The sequence below is a fragment of the Anthonomus grandis genome, chromosome 7, assembly GCF_022605725.1.
Source record: "Anthonomus grandis grandis chromosome 7, icAntGran1.3, whole genome shotgun sequence".
NCBI classification, from domain to species: domain Eukaryota; kingdom Metazoa; phylum Arthropoda; class Insecta; order Coleoptera; family Curculionidae; genus Anthonomus; species Anthonomus grandis.
Genome location: NC_065552.1, coordinates 19,561,931 through 19,585,466, shown reverse-complemented (window position 1 = coordinate 19,585,466; position 23,536 = coordinate 19,561,931). Strand labels below are relative to the sequence as shown.

The window sequence follows — 23,536 nt, the reverse complement described above, 5'->3', positions numbered from 1 at the left end:
TTTTTTTTAAATTTATTTATTTATTTTTTTTGAAGTACCTGACTATTCTTACTTCTTATTAGTAGGTCTAAATGATAAATATAACTATAGCCTTAACTGCTCTTATACGTAGTGTATTTGCTGTTGGACTTTGATTCCTTTTTTTTTTAATTTTTTTTTCTTAGGAAAGGGTGGGGGTGTCCTTTGGATACTTAATCATATTTTCCTTTTAATTTTTTTTTTAGCTTATTTATTTAATTAACGTTATTAAATTATATATAATATATCTATAAATATATATATATTTTTTTGTCCCTCTATTTTGACATTTGAAATGGATGTTAATTATCTAGGTGGTGAGGAACTAAAATATGAGTTACACATTCGAGGTCTCCCATTAACCGGTTCTTTCGCTCAAAAACGGACCAGTCTTCGTGAGTCCTTGCGGTTGGAACGGGAGAAACACATTGATCCTCCTAGTTCCACTGCCTTCGACACAGATAGTGAGCTTTGCCTTTGTCGCAGTAAATTAATATCTATTGAACGGGATATTAAGACTCTCGGAAAGGATTATTGTGATGGAGAATCCAAACGGATTAATACCCTCTTGTTGCATTTGTACCAGCGTATCAATCGAGTCCATGCTGTGTCAGAAGTAGAGTCGGTTTTAAAAAATGAGATTGTAAGTTCATGCACTAAACTTTTTGGTGATCTTAATCTTGCTTCTCAAGGTGTTATGCCTTCTTGCTCTTATGCCAACAAACCACCAGCCATTACCCTAACAGGAGCCACTCCATCTCACGAATCCCATGAATCCTTAAATACAGGAGACAACTTAGTAGTTTCAAATGACTTAATTGTTTTGAGTGATGAGGAATCTACACCTGTTGAAGAACTTGAAGCGGAACGTGTTAATTCCAATGTTGCTGCCGCATCGACTTCACAATGCGAGGTTGCAGAGCAGTCAATCCATTTGAATAATTTCCAGTCTTGTACTTCTACGTCCTTTGCACATTCAGCTATTAATAGGGAGTTGCCTCAGATTGATTCTCATAGCGATGCAGTACCCTATGGGACTACTTCCAATCCGTCTTTGACACAACAGTCTAGACCTCCACTCCAGGATTTATTGGAGCTTGCTCAAAGCAGTTGTCCTTATTTTAATCCTCAGCAGAGAACGTCAAGTACATCTGAGTCAAGACCTTCCTATGGTCGTTTCATGCAGCGCGACGGATCCAGAGTCTTTCAGTCTTCCGGAAATGAACTTAATGCAAAGTCCTCAATATCTTCGAATCCTATATCACAACCTCCTGTAAGTCAAATTAACTATTATCCAGTGAGTTCAGCAAATGAGTCTCAATCAATGAGTCGTCAATCACAGGTTCGTTTTGGACCCCCCGTGGTTCATGCATCTCCTCCAGCAAACTCCACAGCTCATGGAGACAACTTGTCCCAGTCCATACCAATCAACGACTTAGTTCGTCATTTGGAAGAAGTAAATTTTTCTCCGACGGACACATCGAATCGAACTTACGGGCGTGAGCCGAGACAACTATCGCATCCCTCATACCATACACATGATGTGTTTCGATGGAATATTAAGTTTAATGGACAGACTAGTGTTAACGACTTTCTAGAGAGAGTTGAGGAAATTCGTTTATCTCGAGGTGTACTTAAGGAGCAGTTACTCCGGTCTGCACCAGAGTTGTTTACTGGCGATGCCCTTCTTTGGTATCGTACCAATAAATTTGCCAGTTGGGATGATTTAGTAACTAAATTGAAAGATTCCTTTCGGCCTTATGACTATGAATATGGTTTGTGGGATGAAATACGTAGGCGCACCCAAGGATCACAAGAACGCGTCCTTACGTTTATTGTCGCAATGGAGAGTCTATTTCGAAAACTTTCAGAAAGTCCCTCCGAATCAGTCAAACTTAACCTTATTCGTCGAAATTTACTTCCTTATATTCAAAGTAGGCTTGCTACCCATGAAATCCATGATCTTCACGAGTTGACTAGGTTAAGTCGAGCAATTGAAGAGACCGAAGCCAGAGTGCAGAGATTTGTCCCACCCCCCACAAACATTAGACAGCTATTAGAACCTGAACTTGCCTACAGAAAACCCAGTCATCACGTAGCGTCAATTGAGTCTTATTCAGAGCCTAGTGATGTTAAGCTGATTATTCCTAATAATCATTCGGCTTATTCAACTTCTATAGATGCAGTTTCTTCTGTTGTAACCTGCTGGAATTGCGGTGACAGCGGACATCGTTTTCGTAAATGTTCTAAGCCCAAAACGTTCTTTTGTTTCCGATGCGGAAAGAGAGACGTTAGTGCAAAGACTTGTCCAACATGCTCAAAAAACGAGGCATCGGCAAGAGCATAGGCCGTCCCTCTTGCCTATCTTTTGAATCGCAATCGGCTATTGGTCTATCCAAACATGTTCGTACTTCTGCCGTCCTTGATTTCGTCTTGGCACATGCCAAAGGTGATGAGCGTCCTTATCTGCGCATAGACATTTTTGGAAAATCACTATTAGGTTTACTTGATAGTGGAGCATCTCGAACTATTATTGGTTCTGCCGGATGGTCTGTTTTGTCTACTTATTGCACTCTTAAACAATCTGGGGCCACTGAGTGCACTGTAGCCAATGGACAACAATGTTCAATAAAAGGAATTGTGACCTTACCTATGAGGCTTCGCACTCGCGTAGTCCTTATGGATGTTTTGGTTGTTCCCTCCCTACCCCATTCCTTGATCTTAGGTATTGATTTTTGGACTCGTATGGGGATCATACCTGACCTTAACACTGGGGAATGGCATTTCAAAGATGTTGCTCCATACTACTGTCACGAAACTGCCGCAATTCAATCCGTTGATACTCTGACTCCAACACAAAAAGGAACTCTCGATCGACTTATCGAGGATGTCTTTTCCAACATGAGTTCAACATTGGGTTGTACTAATTTGGTCAAGCTAGAAATCAGGACAAATTCAGCACCTATCAAACAGCGCTATTATCCTCTTTCCCGTGCCCTTCAAAAGGATGTCAATACTGAATTGGAACAAATGATTGCCAATGGTATTGTGGAACCATCTATTTCACCCTGGTCATCTCCAATAGTAATGGTTAAGAAAAAAACTGGCGAATGGCGTTTTTGTGTCGATTATCGCGCTTTAAATCGTGTAACCATCAAAGACAGTTATCCCATACCTTTTGTTTCTGCCACTTTAGATAAATTAAGAGATGCCAAGTTCCTTAGTACGTTGGATATTAAGTCCGCGTATTGGCAAATACCTATTGCACCAGAATCTCGCCCTCTTACTGCATTTACAGTCCCTACTAGAGGACTTTTCCAATTTACCCGTATGCCCTTTGGGTTGACTAATGCCCCTGCAGTGTGGCAAAGACTGATCGATTCTGTTATTGGTGTTGACTTGGAGCCATACGTCTTCGTCTATCTTGACGACGTAATCATTTCCACCCCGTCGTTCGAGGAACATATTCGTGTTTTACGTGAGGTCATACAGAGGATCGTTAAGGCAGGTCTAACTCTTAACAGAGAGAAGTGTACCTTTTGTAAACCCGAGTTAAAATATTTGGGGTACATTGTTAATTCTTCCGGTCTACTAGTGGACCCCGATAAGATTGAGGCTATTCTGCGTATACCAACCCCCAAGACTGTTACTGATATTAGAAGAATTGTTGGACTCGCATCTTGGTATCGGAGGTTTGTCCCTAATTTTTCCACGATAGTATCTCCCTTGACCGCATTGACCATGAAGAACGTAAAGTTTGTGTGGAGTCCTGAATGTGAAAATGCTTTTAATACTATTAAAGAGAAACTGGTCAGCGCACCGGTTTTATCATGTCCAGATTTTGATCTTCCTTTTATTATCCAATGTGACGCTTCCGATTTTGGACTTGGAGCTGTCCTTTATCAGGTTCAAGGTGACGAAGAGCACGCTATTTGTTTCCTAAGTAGGTCTCTTACCAAAAACGAGCGTCGGTATAGCACAACAGAAAAGGAATGTTTGGCTGTCATTTTCGCCATCGAAAAACTCAGACCATATGTGGAAGGTAGCCATTTTACAGTGGTAACTGACCACTATAGTCTGAAGTGGCTTAATTCAATCAAAGATCCTTTTGGTCGCATTGCTCGATGGGCTGTAAGGCTACAACAGTACGATTTTGACATAGTTCATCGTAAGGGTAAAGACAACATCGTCCCCGATGCATTATCTCGTTCGGTACCAGTGGTAGATGAGGTAGCACCTCTGAATGACATGTCAACGAACGATTCTTCTTTCCTGATCGACAAGTGGTATTCCCGCATGCTAAAACGCGTTAAAGAGCAACCATCTAAGTACCCACTATGGTGGATTTCTAATAATAAGCTCTATAAGCGCACTAAGTCAAAATACCCCGCTTTAGATAATCCTGACGATGCTTGGTTGCAGATTGTACCACGAAATCAACGATCTGATGTCATAAAGGCACATCACGATCCTCCCACCTGTGGTCATCTTGGAGTGTTTAAGACTCTTTCCCGTATTTCACAGAAATATTACTGGCCAAATATGAAGTGTGACGTAGCTAGGTATATTGCTCGATGTCACACTTGCTTAAGGACTAAACCTCTTCAAAAAGTCTCTTCTGGCCACCTTCTTAGTCCACAACCAACCCTGACTAGACCTTGGCAAATCCTCAGTGTAGACCTTGTGGGTCCCTTGCCTCGTTCTCGTTCTGGATATTCCTTCGTATTGTCAGTATATGATTTGTTCAGTAAGTATCCTCTCTTCTTTCCTTTACGAGTGGCTACCGCCGGCAGTATATTAAAATGGCTCGAGGACCATGTACTTTTGGTTTACGGAATCCCTGATAGAATCATTGCCGACAATGGACCTCAGTTTCGTAGTGGGGCTTTCCAAAATAAAATGCAAGAGTATGGTATCCAAATACGTTATACTGCTAATTACCACCCGCAGGCTAACCCTGTAGAGCGTGTCCACCGTGTTCTAAAAACCATAATCTCAAGCTATGTTGATGAGGATCATAGGACGTGGGATCTAATTTTGGCTAAGGCAGGTTGTGCAATCCGATCAGCAAGACACGAAGTTACGGGTCTAACCCCAAACTTTGTAATTTTTGGTAGAGAACTTCGATTTCTGCGTCCCACCCCGACTTTAATTTCTCCATCTAACCCTAATGATTCCGATCCAACTTTGCGATCGAAAACATTGGAAAAGGTATTTGTCGATGTTCAGAAAAGACTGAAGAAGGCTTGCGAGCAACGTAGTAGGCGTTATAACTTACGGCATCGCGATGAGCGTTTTCAACTTGGTCAGGAGGTATGGCAGAGAAATTATGTTATCTCTAATGCTGCCAAAAACTTTACTTCAAAGTTCGCGCCTAAATATCTTGGACCCTACAAGATCAGCAAAATTCTCTCTCCATGGTCCTACGAAGTTTCGGACTTGACAGGCCGCTGTCGTGGAGTTTGGCATGCTAAAGATTTAAAGGCACATCCACCTGATAATAACGTTCAAGATCAAATCTAATGTTAGTATCTAAGTTATAAGTCAGCGTAAATTAATTATTATAATAGATTCGTTTCTTTGTAGTTATTTTGAGGGTTTTTATAATGTTGTATTATATTAAGTATTTTCAAGTTAGGATTTCTTTTATTAGTTATTTAGTTAGATTAATTTTTCTTAATTAGGGATTGAATTTCCATTGCAAGTTTCAGGTAAACTTCCTTTTCAGGAAGGAGGGGTGTGTTACAGGTTTAATCTCCAACAGATATATTAATTGATTTATTAATTTTTTTTACCAAGATAAAGTAAATCGCAACCATAGTTTCATAAAATAATTTATTTAAAAATCATACATAAATATACATACTACACAGATATGATATACCGTTAAGATGGTCCCTCCTAACATACCCGATCTGAAACGCAAGGAAAACCATTATTGGATGAGGAAAGTAAATAATAATATGGGATATTGTTTCATTGTTTTGTTGATTGAATAGAATTAAGAACTGCCATTGATTTTGCATTGATTTTACCTTGCAGGTCAATTTGGCCTATTTTAGATTTTAATGAATACTGAGCACTTATTAACTAATTGTTTATTTTGTTCAAATCATAAGGATCAATAGTGATAAGAATGTTAATGTCAATCTGGTCTGTCAGTTTTTTTTGTAAATTATTGTTGCTAAACCATGGCCTCAAGTTATAGATTGCTCCATAGTTGCAAATTACTTAAACCAATGTTGGTACCAGATAGTACCCAGTAGTTAAACCCAGCATGTCAACACCTAGGTACTTGACAGATAAATGCATTCCTTAAAATTTGGAGGGAACTGACAATCCTATTTTTAATAGATTCATTCTTTATCTGGTTCTAGAGTATGACAGATAGTTTCGCTTAATGCGGATGTGAAAAGGTAGACCCTATCTTAGCCTAATTTTTTTTTAGTTACTAGTATGTGCTAGGATAGCTTAATTGCTGATTTTCTAAGTAGGCCTAAGAGTTTATAGGGCTCCTTGTTTTTGTTGTGTTAAATAAACCCCAGAAAAGGCCACATTCCATCTTCGGTAAGTTAGCACATGTTACATGCCTAAGTCATTTTCCTATTTTTTTCATCTAATTAATTTCTTATTTGCATGCTTTTCGGTTTAACTCAAAAGAACATCAATGCATCCAACTTTTCAGAGAGCAGTTTTATAAAATTTAACTTACTTACCCACACAAAAATGCCATAAAATTGACAGCCATGTCGAACCTCATGTGTGGTCCCCATTTTTAGGCCTTCCTGTACCTTCTGCTTATCCTCTGCTTCTGCTTTTGCTGCATTTTTATTGTTACTGCTTCCACCTCACTTGCTACTCCACGTGTTACCACATCAAGTCACTTGGATCATCACCTCCGGAACCTGCATTCCTTCCAATCGGCTACACCTAATACCGATTGCCCTCCACTACCTGCTAGACATTCTGGAAGCATCCTAACTGGTCGATCTGCTGCTGCCTCTTTTGACCCAAACGTATAGTTGCCAACAAAGGAGCCCCATTCAGATCAGGTGGGCCCTGCTACCAGTCGGAGATACTCAGAATTTCAGGTAGTCCCTTTTTCTTTTTGGCTTGGTTTCTCCAGGTATTGATTTATCGGTTCGTCGCAATTTATAGATTATTTTTTTTTTAATTAATATGTAGAAATGATCACAGATTTTAAATTCAATTTAGCAAAATTGTTTATATAATCACCATCACTGATTTGATTTGAAATTGGGAACTGAGTATATACGTATATGCGAGGTATTATCAGATGTACAATTGAATAAGTATTAAGTGCTAAATTTTACTTTATTTTCTTTCTCATAATTTTAAATTTCATAATTATAATTTAAGTATTAGAGCATTACTGTCTTAGTATTTATTTTTTTTGAATTGAGGTTATAGATTAAATTAGTTGTCAATTATGACATTGATTTATCTTTCAATACTAAAGCTGGGTTTAACGATATAAAGCTGCGTTTTCTTTGCGTGCCCTAATAAAGGCTAATAATCATAACCCTGGAACCCACATTTAGGCATTGTGCGAGAAACAGTGCAATATATCCCCCACCCTTTTCTTGATATATATCAACGATTTGCTAAGAACCACTGTCAATCCAATCTACAGCTTTGCGGACGATAGCACACTTATTTCCACATTTAAGTCCGCCAAACCAACGACAGCCGCAAGTTCTCAGAATCTTAGGCAGCAATAAGTAGCTTCAATCAACAACGATATTATTAGAGCAATCTTGGAATGGGGCGGTAAGAATCTGGTGAATTTTAACGCTAAAAAAACGCAAGCTGCAGTATTTACGATGAAGACTAACCTTGGTGGCCCGGAGCTGGTTATGGCAGGGAAAACATTGCCAATGAAATCATCTTTACATCTTCTAGGAGTCGAGGCCACCAACAGTGTGTCCTGGCATGACCACGTTGCCAGGTTCGCCAGGGCGGCTTCCAAAAAACTCGGAGTGCTTTTCAAAACGAAAAAACTGTATACACCAGAACAGCTACTGACTCTTTATAAAGCTCAAATACGCCCTTCCCTCGAGTATTGCTCGCATGTCTGGAGCTCTGCACCCATTTGATTTTTGTAACACTGAAAAAATTCGACAATTCGGTTCAAGGACCCCAGTATGATTTTACATGATAAGTGAAAAAACACAAAGTGTCGGTCTCGAAAGTCCTTTTACTTTAGTAAGTTCTTCTACTTCTACTAAAGTAGAAAAAACTTCTACTAAAGAGACCGAGACTTGGGTGTTTTTTCACCTATTTTGTAACAGTTATACCAGTTCTTTTGTACGCTCATTCAGTTCAAATTAGCTTTTAATGATTTGAGAACAGCAATCGGCAAAGACCGCTTAAACGCGTTGATGTTGCTTTATTCTTCGAAAGAAGTTGATGAAATTAACCTGCGTGAAGTCGTCGAAAAATGGTCTGCATTAAAACACCGCAGAATAAAAATCTAACTTGTATCATTGTATAGCATATAGATGATAAGCACTTAAAAGCACCCAAAACCAAGTAAATAAATACACAGTATAATGATACTTTTTACGCTGAATTATTTCTGCAATCTCTCGCTATTATAATGTCATGCATGACTAATAACTCAGGAATATAATCATTCATTCTGTACCTTATACTTGTCTTGCGACAATAAACTTCTACTACAATATAGATTGAGATTTTTGGTTTTTTATTATACACTACCATTCATTCTCCCTGAAACTATTGACAAGTGAAGATAGTGCGACAGAAATCGGCTATCTTAAAGCAGAAGCCGTCGAAAATAATAAATACTCTCAAATCAGTAAACTTCATTTTAAAAGACAAATTATCATATCGCTAAAATAAAATGAATGAACTCAATCAAAAAAATGAAAGCTAACAAAAATCTATTAATGACTTAATGAACAAATTAGTACAGCAGAAGATCTACTTAAAATAAATAAGGAAATAAAAAACACTGAAAATACTCAATTAAAAAGAGAACTAAAAAGATACAACGAATTTAACAAAAACTGCAAAGAAAATAAGAAAAAAAAAGGGTACTGTCGCCTCCCGCAGACGCTGCCCCGTGTAGTCGGCCCACAACAAGGAGGATAGAATGGTGGTGCAGGAGACAATAGAAGACTCCACTCAAGTATATCAATCAGAACACGAATACGAACTAGTAAATGAGTTAATGGAAACCGATTTTTTTTTTCAAAAAACTAAACCGCAAAATAAAGAAAACTTATACTCCTTAACAATTTAAAAATAAGCGAACGCAAAATAAATAATAAAAAAGTGACAGAAAAAATAGATGAATTCCCAGATCTCAAATTTAAATAAAAAACCGTCTAACCACTGCTCTTCTAAGCTCTCACTGGCTAGAAACAGCGCGGGCAAAAACCTACAAAAAACTAAAACCAATATCCCCAAAATAGTGTTGAGAAATACAAAAGGGTAGAGAGTAGATACAAACGGTGTAAAGTACAGTAGGTAGAAAAACATGAACAGAAATAAAAAAAGACAGGTTGGGACTCGCGCTCTTCCCAGAAAGTGTAAAGGATTATAGGAAATTAACGCGTCTACCAAACTAACACTAGAGTATCACACCTATTTTCTCGAAGAGGACAAAAAACTAAATCTCATAATTAAAAGTTTAGACACAAACTTTAATCTGAATGACATCAGCGAAAAGTTAGAAGCAATGGGTTTTCACGCTGAAGAACTAAACTGGTTTAAAGTAGGATTCTTCAGAAGGGAAACAGAACTCATTAGATTCCTCTTGCGTAAATCGGAATCCCATATATATAATATCTCAACCATACTAAACATTAAAAATATGAGAAATTCATTTATTAAAGACACAGATAAACTCTTAGTGACTCAATGCCACGGATGCCAAGAGTGGGGTCACTCGCTCAGCAATTGCAGGGCAAAGCCTGTTGCGCCTCAAAAAAACCAGTACTCACTCAAGCAGGGTTACCAAGACAGCGCTTAAAATAAACATCTGCCATGAATAAATCTGTAATGAGCATTTTCTTTAAGGTAACAAATCTGGGGCAACAAATAATTGGATACTGTGCGGCTACCGCTGTTATTAAAACCCTGGGATTAAAAATAATAACCAGCAAAGTGTTACACGTAATGAAAGACTGACACCGCCATGGGAAAGGAGACTACAAAAAAAGAATAAGATATTCAGAAAGACCTTGGCCGGCTAAAGGAATATATCGGAGGTATTAGAACTAGAAAAGTACAAGAAAGAGTAGAGGAAATAATGCGTGAGACCCAACCACAAACACAGCAGCGCCCGGAAAACTGTACTCTGGAATAATGCCTAGACACTATTAAAGGAAAGCCACCATATCTATTTTTTCGAATCGCTTAAGAAGGTATAAATCCAGTAATAAAAGTAAACAAAGAAGCAATTCTATCGAAACATTAACAACACTTCATATGGATTTTTACAATTCTGTGGGATTGTCGGAAGAAATGCTTAAACGGCGCACTCATACTACAGGAACTCTGCGTTCAAATCGAAAAAGAAACCCAAAAGAAGTCATGCAAAAAAACTTGGAAAAGGCGAATATACTTGGAGACAGTCAGACTATATATACGTCGGAAAATGGAGAGACAAACGAGAGGTATTATTGCAACTGCTAATCATGCAGAGCTTGTAGAAGTAGCCAGCAGATTTGATAAGAAAACCAAGGCAAAGGCTATTGCACAATATACTTAGAACATGTCAGGAAGTCTTAATCAGTCTTAGATGCACAGGGGCAAAAAGTCTTAATCCGACCCAGAACTATCTTGTTTTTTTTACGGAGAATCTTTTCCCTCTTAGGTATGTAGAGTGTTACTTTTATATATTGTGTTTCTATTACGTAAGTGTAAAATTTGGGTCAGTTTCAATTGGTAAAACGCAGTAGTTGCCACTAGACTGTTATCTAATTAAATACTTTTTTTACACCCAAATGATTTGGCACCTGCGGCTGTTTCTAAAATGGCAATTCCATTGACTTGATTGAAACGAATTAAAAAAATCGGTTAATATTTTAGATTAAATTTAACCATCTACATATTGACAATAAAGGAGCATTTGCTGGATGTATGTATTCTCAGGCATACATCCAGCAAACAATACAACCAAAACATTTGGTCAGAGATGTTCAGAAATTTATTTGATCGATTAAGGAAAATTATGTAGTTATCACACATTTAATCTTCCTGATGTAATCAGGTCAGTCGTGAAATTAAATTCTTTATGGTAAACATTTAACGAGCTTGACGTAAATCCTGTTAAGACTGGAGTAAGTTCATATAAGAATTAATTATGTGGGTTTATTTTCTGTCACTTGGAAACACTCTCAAATATAGATTCAGCCTAATATTTGGAAGACGTAACTATAGCAATTGAATTTGCGTATTGGACTATAAGTTTAGCGGTGGAGCTGGCAGATCATACTGAGTAAAAAATTAAGTAAATCGTTCTGTGAACTTTGTACAGAATTATCTTTGACTGTAACAGATATTGTTTTATTAAATCACATTTTGTAGATCATATATATTAAAACAATATCTAGAATTTATTTTGATATACCATTATCCTCAGGTTCGTTTAGAACATCAAATTACCTTAAATATTTTTTTACAGAAAAATTATAGTATTTTAAGATAAACGAATCCCAAAAAAAATTACTAGAACACGTCCTGCAAAGTGTTACTACACAGATGCCTTACTCAATTCAGGCTCTACACTTTAAAGGTTGGTGTTGCCTGGTTATTTTGTATTACCTGGAAAGGTTCAGAATATATATTATATATAGTGCAGAATAATGTAAAATGGTTAATTATTGTTTTTTACATCGACAATGACCAAAGAATAAAGTAATTTGAAAGTTTTGAATATTATTAATAACACATCTTACAAAGTGCTTTTGAACAGATGCCTTACTCAATTCAGGTTCTGGCACTTTAAAAGCTGGTGTTTTGACATTGTATAAGCTAATAAACATAATATTATCTCTTATATAGCAGTACCTTATTGATAAAAAACAAGCTCACTGTTTCAAGTTTGTTTAAATTTTTACGTGTCCATTTTAGATAAACAAGCATAAGGGACAAACATTAATCATTTTTTATCCTTTCGGAATAAATACTTAAAGAACGAATAATTGCGTATGTAGCGCCTTGACAACTACTAAAAAAATTTTTATGCTCCATACATTTACAAAAATAACAAATCATGCGATTTAAAATGGAAAAAATGCTAAAACCGTTACATAGTTTAAAGCCTTCGATTTGCTATTACATCCAATTAGAAGTAAAAAACTATCGACGATACCGTTTATATGTATATCCTCCCTATTGATTTTTTTCTCATTTTTTCCTCTTTTCTTTTATTTCCTCGATCCAGTAGTCAAAAACGATAGACACAAATCTATTCGTGTCACGATAGACACGAATAGATTTGTGTCTATCGTTTCGTTGTCTATCCTGCATCATTAAAGTAATAAACTTATAAGGGTGGTGGAAAAATAACAGAAACACAAATTACAGGAGTAACGAACCTTTTATTGGTTTATCATATCAATAAGCGATAAAACATCAAATGAACTTTTACAGCCCGACAACAAACGTCTGCGGGTAATAATTCAGATGAAAGGAAAATCTTTAATTTTTTAGAAAGTAACAAGATATATTTTTTTTAAAAACCTTGTAATTTGAAATCCTAAATATTGCATAAAGATAACCATTTAAAGCTCAAAAAATTCCGCAAATTAATTTAGGTGCTAGAATGAAAATAATCGACGATTCATATTCAATTCAAGCTTTTAAAAAATTCGTATTTTGTATTCAGGTTGATTTATTATACCCATCAGATATAATATATCATTATTGAGTATATTCTCATCTCACACTTTTTAAGGCAATACAGAGTTACTAGCTTGCAAAAAATGTATTGCAGATACTTAATATACTACAATAATAATAAATTTAATTTGCCGTATCTGATTTTTTTATTACGAATTCAACGGTGTATTATATTTTATAATATAATATTTTTAAAAAATATTTATGAATATAATATATATTTTTTAATATTTATGTAAGAAAAGAAATAATATATTAAAACTCTACAGTTAAACCATCAACTATCATTATAATGAATTAAATTGACACTTTAATCAAGACCTTACTTCCAACTCAACCAACTCAACAACCACTTCCACCACTCAACATTTACTACCAATTGTGATATTTGTTATTATCACAAACAAATTATAAAGCCTGCCATATGGTCGCATCTTAATACTTCATAGGCGAAGTACCTCTTGCTGTATAAGTTTCAACAAAACTAATTTATGTAACGGTGTTTTGTAGTTTTTCTGTTTCGTATTTTGTGTATTTATGTGGTTTTATCGAATGATGATGTTCATGATTAGTTTAATTAAACTTTAATTTTAATGATTTTAACTCGTATACGTTGTTTATAGAGTCATAGATGGCGAAACGGATAGGCAGATATTATGTTTCTTAATTTTTCTTTTTGAGTCACAAAAAGTGACATGTGATATAATAAAAAATGAAATCAGATATAGGGTGCATTTTTATTTCGGGCCATATAAAAAAATGAGGTTAATGGTTTTTTGAAAACGAACGTTGGATATAACATTTTTGAGATATTAAACGATTTAGCGAGAGCTGCTCGACTTGGCAGGCTCTCATCCAATTTCCTTATTGTCATCATTTTCAAAGATCTTTAAAATTTTGGATAAAACCATTTATCAATTTTTTTAAACACAAACAACATAATCACCTCCTTACAAAAACCAAGCCGGCTTTAACACAACCAGCACAAAAGATGCAATATACAGGATACTAAAACTGGTATGTGAGAAAGTAAATGATAACTTAATGACTGCTTGTATATTGCTTGTATATCTTCAAGCAAAAGAATTTTTGAAGAAAATTTTATTCTGTCATCATGAAATTTTTCTTGATAAACTACATTTTTAGGGATTTAAGGGTGTGGCTTTGACCTTGTTTGCTTCCTATCCGAAAATGTGCATGTAAGAGGCTTAGATGGTGCTGAGGTGTCATCAACTACTCTTTATACTATATATCAATGACATAGTTGGTTTGAATTTGGCCTGTAAATTGACAATATTTGCAGAGGACGCTTCACTATGCTGGTCTTGACAAAACCCAAATAATTTGCAGGATTTTGCATGTTTTTTTTTCAACATTCCTACCTTCAGAATGCTTAGTACATATTGAAAGCACTTTAATCCTCTTATTTCTAAGGAGGTGTACCATGCATTGATGAAGTCACATCTCCAATATGGTATATTATGGTTTGGATACGGTGCTGCTACCAAACTAAGAACTCTGTTTATTCTACAAAAAAAGACCAGTAAGGATTATTTCACAAGCAAACTACAGAGATCACTGCATATCATATTAGATCATATAGATCTAACACACCCACATGATAATATGATCTAATCTTAATCAAAACTTTTTGCTATTGCCATGCTAATGCTTTTCAGAAGAGGGGAAATATTTGTTGATATCCTACACATTCAAGACAGTCAAAGTCTCAAAGTGCTTTAACAAGAAATACAATGTTTCACTATGGGAAAATATTATAATACATGATCCTACTAAGCATTCACAATCTTAACTCTCATAGATTTGGCAATACGATAAAAATAATCTGCCTAGTCCACTAATTATTCTTTTGCTGAATTTCTTAAGTAAGTGAATAGATAGGATAGTGTTGTAACTGTATGTCTTCCTACTACTTAGCTAATTGGTTATTCTTTTAACTTCTAACTTTGTATTTAATTTAATAATTTGTTGTTTTGTACAACACCGATAAGTATTTTCTTATATGTTGTTACTTTTTATTATTAAGAACTGGATCATATTTATTTCTGTAAATAATTGTAACTGCATTTTTAGACAATGTAGATTGTACAGCTTATTCCCTTCTAATAAATTTTGATTTTGATTTATAGAACCAACATATATGGTACCTCCAGGAGGAGTTAATCCTCTTAGCCTTAATATTTGGATAGTCTAACATAAGCTTAGCAACTAAAACATAAGTTTCTTCAAAAGATCAAAACAAATTTAGTTATACTATGCAGTAAAGGATTTGAGGGTAATTTTCATGAGCAGGTTAACTTTCTGGAATATAAATATTGAAGCAATTAGAAAATTTTTCTCAATTAATAGTTATGTATAAGCTTGCCTATTGCACTCTTAATGATATCAGTCATTGGAAAATGCCTCTGTGGATTGTTCACCTTATCAGGAAATTCATATGTCATAAAGTTCAGAATAAATATTAAGGCAAATATCATTTAAATATTATGTAGAAATTATTGGGTATAATTGGGTATCCTCTTCTCATAATGTTAGGGCTTGTTCACAGTTTGCGGGATTTTTTCGAATCGGACTTTCATCCGAATCGGCGGTTTATGGGATGTACGTACACATGCGTGTTCGGTTTATCTCACCTTCCAGAATTTGTTCAAATTGCTATTATATATTGTTTTTGACTAGAAAATCAAATCAAATTAGGTTGTGACTGCCTGAGCTGAGCAAGATGAAGAACAATATGCTATTAATATTTTATTGACATTAGCGTCGCCGCCAACGAAAAGGATCCAGAAGCACTTGGGTACATCCAATTGTGAGGGACCGATTTGGCTTAGGAATCTTCCTTACGTTGATAGAAGGTGCATGAATGAACGTCAATTGAAAGTGGATGAATAAAAAATTTTCAATTATTTTCGAATGTCATTTAGTACTGAACTGTTAGGAAGAGTGAAAGCGGATTTTAGAAGGCAAAACACGCTTATGAGGAGCAGCATCAACCCTGAAGATGAATTAGCTATTTGCATAAGTTACTTAATATTGATTAAGTAATACTTTAATTCTTAGAAAGAAAATTAAAGTTAATAAATTATTATTACTATAGGCATGTGATGACGAAGCATCCCAACGCCCTTGAAAACACTGGGTTTTCATTAGAGCAAAAAAAATTATTGTAAAGATAAAGGGCACCATTTGACCAATGGTTTCTTAAAATTACCCTTAGCAGTTCTCACTACAGCAACCCACGGTACATTATCGCGCCCTCCCTAGGAGCCACTGTAATGGATATAGATTTTTATTTTTATCACCACCATGGTGCCTTTCAACCCTGCCGATAGGAACTAACCATTTGGCTCTTTGTTGCAGAGTGTGCAGGTATTCCCTGTGCCAACGATTCCAAAAATCGTCTAGAATTAGAACTCCCTCTATTTGTACAAGTACAGTGACAATTCTTCGTACGTTAATTTTTGAGTACCAACAATTTTTATTAGATGCGACTTTACAGATTTGATATTTGCCTCCAACATTCCGCCCATGTGAGGAGCAGCTAGATGATTGAAATGCCACGCTATCACTTCGGCTTTCACACAATTGAAAAATATTTGCTGCGAATATTCATCACTACCAACAAAATTGGTACCGCAATCAAAATATAGATTTAAAACTATTCCTCGCCACGCAATAAAACGACGGAGACCTGCCAAAAGGCCTTCTGAGCTAAGATCCGATAATAACTCCAGATGCAAACATTTAGTATTTGTACAGACGAAGAGACATACGTATGCTTTGTAATTTTAGCACCCCTTAGCCGACCCATAGTAATATCAAAATGTCCACATAAGTCTAAACCTGTATTTGTAAAAACCTTAGGAATTTCTGAAATTCTAAAACTCAGAAGATTTCCCATAGGGTGTGTATATGGTTTTGAATTTATTTTCAAGCATGTATGACATTTTCCAATAACATGACATATAATTTTCTTGGCAGAAATGATTCAAAAATTTTCAAATAGAAAGTGCTGAATGTAGTGCTGAATTTAGCATTTGAAGGTAGTAGTAAAGAAAATTTACTATCATAACATAATGAATAAGAATTACATAACCTGCCACCCACTCGTAAAAGTCTTTGCTTATCAAGAAAGGACTTTAATTTTTGTAAATATTTTATAAGAAATAACAAGGCATTGTTTAATTCCTTTAGAGTGAAACAAGAAAATTGATGTAGTTGAGACTGATAAGTGACAGATTTATTTCTAAAATTACGAAGTAATTTGACACCACTCAAGTAAGCAATAATTCGTTTTATTTTATGTAAGGAATTACACTTATCAAATAAATAATCAAAATCGGTAAGTTCATCATTTTTTTGTACTAAAGAAGAAAGTAATTTTCCTTTTTTCTAAATTAAAATCTGTAAAAAATACTATTTTACTAAAGTTACAATGATTAAATAAAAAAGCAGGGCCATTCCACCACAAAGAAACATTAGCAAGCTCCGACAGAAACATACCACGGCTAGCGCAGTCTGATGGATTTAATTCCGATGGAACATGGCGCGAAACTTCAGGCGATAATTTTTCCGGAATGTATGAAACTCTATTGCAGTGGCGGCTCGTGGGAAAAAAAAGTAGGTGAAGATCTGCATGGCCCAGAAAACAGTATTATAGTTAGAGCTGACTTACCTAGTTTTTAGAAATCAAGTCGATCCTTCGGTCCTTTAGGAAAGCGAATCGGTTAATAATATCCTCGTAAAACGGATGTTGCATTTACATAAGTTCTTTTAATAGTTCTTTATGTAGTGAAATAATAGCCAAACTGGAAAGTCTTTCTTGTGAAATAGTATTTCTTGTAAATGTTTTTAGCCTTTTTAAACATGAAAAACTCCTTCCTACAGACACGCTTGTCGATGAAATGGTGAGAATTAGACAAAATAAATTATAAGCTTCCGTAAAAATGTCTTTATTTGGTTTTAATTTTATTATTAGTTCTTGCAAGTTCACATTTTTATAATTTTCATCGGCATACAGAAGGCAAAGTTCATTTTTTAGTCTTTGTTGTTTTGTGAACTTTGTGCCATAAAATTCCAGTAAATTTTGAACAGCGTCCGAAGGAAATGTTAAACTGTACGTTTTAAACTTTGTTGAATCTGTTAAGCATACAAATGTTAATTTCTCACAATCTTGAAAACGTACATCCATTTCTGATAAAACATGGTCATATATTTCAAAATATAAAGCTCTATATTGTTTGATAATTTCTATTTTGTTCAATCCAGTTTCACATCTTTTCAATGTATTTATGGTAGTCAGACTGCTGGCTTTATCAAAAATTGCATTAAAAACTTCTTCATTTTTTTTACTGCGTAACAACTGACGCGTTCCTTTTATTTGATTTAAACAATAATTAATATCCAGGAATTTTTTTTGAAGAACATCATATGAAATATCTGTTAAATTGAAAATATCGCTAAACACTGTTGCTAAAAATGTAAACTCAAAGTCATTAAACTCTCTTAAAAAGCCTTTAGCCAACTAAACTGATTTACGATCTGACTCTTCAGAATTCATAATATTGTCAAAAGTCTATTTCAGTTTTTGCCAGTCATCAATAATTACGTTGATTAATTTTGAATTAGAAGTCCATCGTGTCTCTGTAATTGTTGGCATACGTCTAGCTGATGTAGATGCCAGAGCGTAGGATCGTTTTGGTGAACTATGGAAAAATGATGGAATTCCTGCAATAGTTGCAAAAAAAATGCGGCATTTTGAAATCTTCCTAAGGCCTGTTGTAAAACAAGTCGGTGTGCTAGATAATGCACAAAAATTGCTTGTGGGGCATGTTCTTTTATTTTTTGCTGAAGTCCATTCAAATGCCCTGACATCACACTCGCTCCATCATAACACTGTCCTATTAGCTTATCTTTGCATTCTAAAGGTTGTAAAACTGTTGCAGCCATACTGAACAAATGATCAGCGGTTTTCCCAACATAATAAAATCCGTAAAACCTTTCTACTAATATCCCTTAAGAATTACCAAATCTTAATATTATTGATGACTGTAAGGTCTGAATTATGTCAGTAGTGTCATCAATTTGGAGGGAAAAAAAATTAGTATCCTTAATTTCAGATCTAATGTAGTCACTAATGTAATTTAAAATACATTCAATTATCTCATTTTGAATTGTTTTTGACTCCCCACTAATAACATTTTTAATTTTGTTGTAGTGGTTTTTGGTTTCGACAGGGCTTACATCCATTAACAAATTTAATAACTCTTTAAAATGTCCCCTGTTTATTGAGTCAATTTTCTCGTCATGTCCGCGAAACGGCAACTCTTGTTTAGTGAGATACAAAACTGCGTCGATAACTGTTTTCATACAAATTCTATTTAATATAACATGTTCATTCAATTTTAATTTATATAGTCGAGCATTTTCTTTTAAGGCGTCGGCAATAGTGTTTTGATTATTTTCAAAGTTTCTGAACATTAATTGGCATTTTAAATGCTCTCCACAATCTGCATGTTTATGCAAGGACCTATTAATATTAATAAAATCTGCAAACCCATCCCTATTCCATACAGATAGTTTGTTTGAAAATAGTAAACAGGGCCAGCAATATAATCTTTGGCTGTGTAGCAGCACCGTGCTGCTACACAGCCAATTAAATTCGGTAAACCAAGAAGGCTTAAAATTAATATTATAAGACTTGCCTCTTTTCTTTGCTTCCTTTTTTAATTCTATGCTTAGAATATTGGTTGGTCGACCATATAACAGCACATCCCTTTTATCTTCATCCATCCAATGCCTGAAGGAAGTTTCCAGTATGTTGCACACTACGTCATTAATCGGGTTCATTTTTATTTAGTTTATTATAAATATTGTCTAAAAAAATCTTAAACACGAACGAATCTCCAAATTCAATCTCCATAACCGCGAAAAATCCAGCACACTACTAACTAATATCCAAAATCCGAAAAATCCCAAACTAACCACAAATAAATGCCCGACACCGCGAAAAACAACAGGTGAATATCAAACTGATTGATCTGCACCCGCCTCAGTTTCTTATGGCTGATTATGCGAAGCCGCGCGAGACTGACGTCGCGGATAGAAACGGATTAGTGACGTAGTGTGCAACATACTGGAAACTCCCTTCAGGCATTGGATGGATGAAGATAAAAGGGATGTGCTGTTATATGGTTGACCAACCAATATTCTAAGCATAGAATTAAAAAAAGAGGCAAGTCTTATAATATTCATTTTAAGCTTGGTTTACCGAATTTAATTGGCTGTGTAGCAGCACGGTGCTGCAAAGATTATATTGCTGGCCCCGTTTACTATTCTATAACACGGGATCTTCACTTGGACATAAATTAGTATATTGGGGTTTTGCGGGTTGCGGCGCGGAACTGATTAATAGAATTTATTGTTTATTGGATAAGCCGATATATTATTTAATAAACACTAGTTATTTTGGTACTTTTTGATTGTCTTAGATCAAAAAAGAATACTCATATGTTGTTTTTATTTTCTTATATTATTTTTATATTTTCTGGTGAAGCTCACCTTCACCTACTTCACCTGACGAGCCGCCCCTGCTCTATTGCTTGCAAAGGCTTCATTGTGATGAACCTTTTATCCAATGCAATACGACAGAACTATGTATCAGTAAAAGTAAATGTATTAGAAAATTGTAACTTGTGTGAAGTATGTAAAATAAAATGCGTTTGCTTAGCAATACAGCGCCCAAAAGCTCTAATTTCACTAGGCTTTAAGTTTTTAAAGTGACTAACTTTTGATTTTCCACAACTAAGTACGTTCTATATACAGTGCATCCCTAAAGTAGCAGATAAATTCAATAGAAATAAAATAGACCGTTTCTGAAAAAAATGCCCGAACCCGTCGATTTTAATATTGGGTTTAGGGTTTTTCTATTTGGAAATTAAATATACAGGGTGACTCAAAAAAAAGATACGACGTAATCAATATGTTTTTTAAATGGAAACCAGTATTTTTTGATGCAGAATCAGAAAGAACACATTTTTTTTACAAAAGATATGGTACAAATGCATAGTGCATAAGCAATTTTAAACGAAAAATGATGATAAAATGTAAAATGAAAAAAATACCTATCTAAATTAAATGTTCGAATTGAGCACCGTTAACAACCTGACAATAACCAAGGCGATTTAAAAATTCTTTTTGAACGATGTCAATGACATCTGGAGTAATATTTCTAATTTCCTGGCGTATTTGTTCCTCTGAAGTTTAGGACCAGTATGTAGTGCTTGTTTTAATAAAATGTTTTGATTTGCGTGACTACTTGCATCATAGACAATGCGTATTGGAGTTGAACTTGAATCATTTTTAAAGACAAAACTTTTTCCTAAAGATAAAAATCTGAGGAGAGCAACGGTATATGTATCTCCAAAATCTTAAGCAGTAATTTTAGACAGTAAAGAGACAAATACCTGGTCTCTATACTCTCTAAATACCCGAAGGTCTTCGATAAGTAGTATTTGAAAAATATTTTTCGGAATATTCATCGTCTTTTGATTTAAAGCTGACTGTTTTAACCGGTACTTTCTCAATCTGCCAAAATTTTTGTAAAGTGTTGTCTAGTGTCTAAATTTGCAATAGAACGCGCTGCTGCCTGCCTTACTGCTGTAATAATTGGTCCAGACTTGTTTTAAAGTAGTAGAAAGAAAATATTCGATTCGATAGTGTTTTATTTTTTTTTTATTGTTTTTGGTGTAGAAATTAAATTGAGTGTGAATACTTTCACACTTAATTTAATTTAATATTATATCATACAAAAAATAATATTTATAATTGGACATATTCCAATATAAAATCCAAAATTAATTTTATTACAATAGTTAGATCCTACGTAAACTCGAGTATGATAATCTCTTAAGATTTAATGGCTTTTTGGAAATTTTAATTTTCATTATTTCAAATAATATAGCTTTTAACCATTAAAAGTTATATACAGTGTATACAGGGTGTTTCATTCAAATTACCGAAGTTGACATCTCTTTCCGGCGTAGCCGGTAGTGCAAAAATTGTCAAAATATTTTATTCGTCTGTCATCCAACGATTTCACCACGTTTCTTTTTTAAATGTTTTCTGTGGCTAGTACATCTTAATACATTAGCTTATATTAGCTTCACTTGCTAATTTTAGGAACCACAGAAGAGAAAACGACTTTCGGAAGCAAAAACAAGTTAGAGCCCCAGAACAGGAGAAGATCGCTGGCATAATAAAAAATTGGCGAAAACTGCAGTTTCCAATGCAGAAACAGAAACTTTAGAGGTCAATGTTCTGAAGCGGTCGCTGCTTCACCTGTTCCTGCACTTGATCCATCTACGAGTACATCAACTCTCAGTGAAAACGTAGAATCGGTCGAACCCACCGACTCAACAATAGAGGCTACAAGTAAAGATGAAACGAGGAAGTCAAGGTTGGTTGAGCAAGGACCTTCTTTGATAGGACGCAATTATCAATTTCCTACAAATCAAGACAAAAGAAAATTTTCAAGTATACCTATACTTTGTCAGAAAACTGGAGGATGATGAAACAACAGAGAAAATTTGGCTTATTTTTTCAGTTTCAAAAAACTCTATATTTTGCTTTTGTTGTAAGGTTTTCGGTAAAACTATCAATACATTTTCTGATTGGCAACACTTATTGTTATCTATAAAAAGACATGAAACATCAATTGTACATAACGTTCATATGAATACATGGTTGAGTTTGAAAAAAATGTTGAAATTATCTATTACTGTAAACGATCATCATTTACGGGTTTTAGAAATCGAAAAAAAATATTGGCATGATGTTCTGGAAAGAATTCTTGCAGTCGTAAAATTTTTGTCCCCACAATGTCTAGCATTTCAAGGTTCTTCATTTGACCCTGTGATGAGAACATCTTAGTAGAGTGCAGTACTCCCAGGAAAATTCTTAAAATAAAACTCATTATTTAGGCTATCAAATTCAAAACGAAATTGTAGAATTATTGTCTTCTAAAGTAAAAAATTATATTTTAAATATGGTATGCAATTCCAAATATTATTCAGTAATTATGGACTGTACCCCAGATATAAGCCACACAGAACAAATAAGCCTTGTTTTGCGTTATACGGTGTTAAATCAAAATTGTAAGAAAGTTCAGATACAAGAGAGTTTTTTAGTTTTTAGCCCAATCTTCGATTCTACAGAAAAAGACTATTTAATTTTGTAGTTGAAATTTTTCAAAATTTAAATTTAGATATTAAAGACATGAATGACAAAGAGGTCAAGGGTGTGATAATGGTGCCAATATGCGTGAAAAGCATATTGTCTTACAAAAACGTATACTGGACGTTAATCCTAGAGCTTTTTTTGGGCCATGCGCTGCAGAATTAGCAGTAAATGATGCTGCTAGTATCAAATGAAACAGTAAACTTTTTTAATATAGTACAAGAACTCTATGTTTTTCTCTTCCTCCACAAAAAGATGGGATATTATTAAAAAAATATACCTGCATTAAATCTAAAACCTCTAGGGAATACTTAATGGTCAACTAGGGTAGATACTATAAAGCCATTAAAATTTAATTTAATTA

The 23,536-nt window shown here is 34.8% G+C and overlaps 1 long non-coding RNA gene across 1 annotated transcript; it reads right to left on the bottom strand.

Moving 5' to 3' along the window:
• Positions 1–5,836: 5,836 nt before the first annotated feature.
• On the bottom strand, positions 5,837–7,551 carry LOC126738312 (uncharacterized). Its single transcript, XR_007661293.1, has 2 exons — positions 6,735–7,551; positions 5,837–5,933 (listed from the first exon to the last, which is right to left on the bottom strand). It is a non-coding gene; the product is annotated as an uncharacterized LOC126738312 (long non-coding RNA).
• Positions 7,552–23,536: the final 15,985 nt, after the last annotated feature.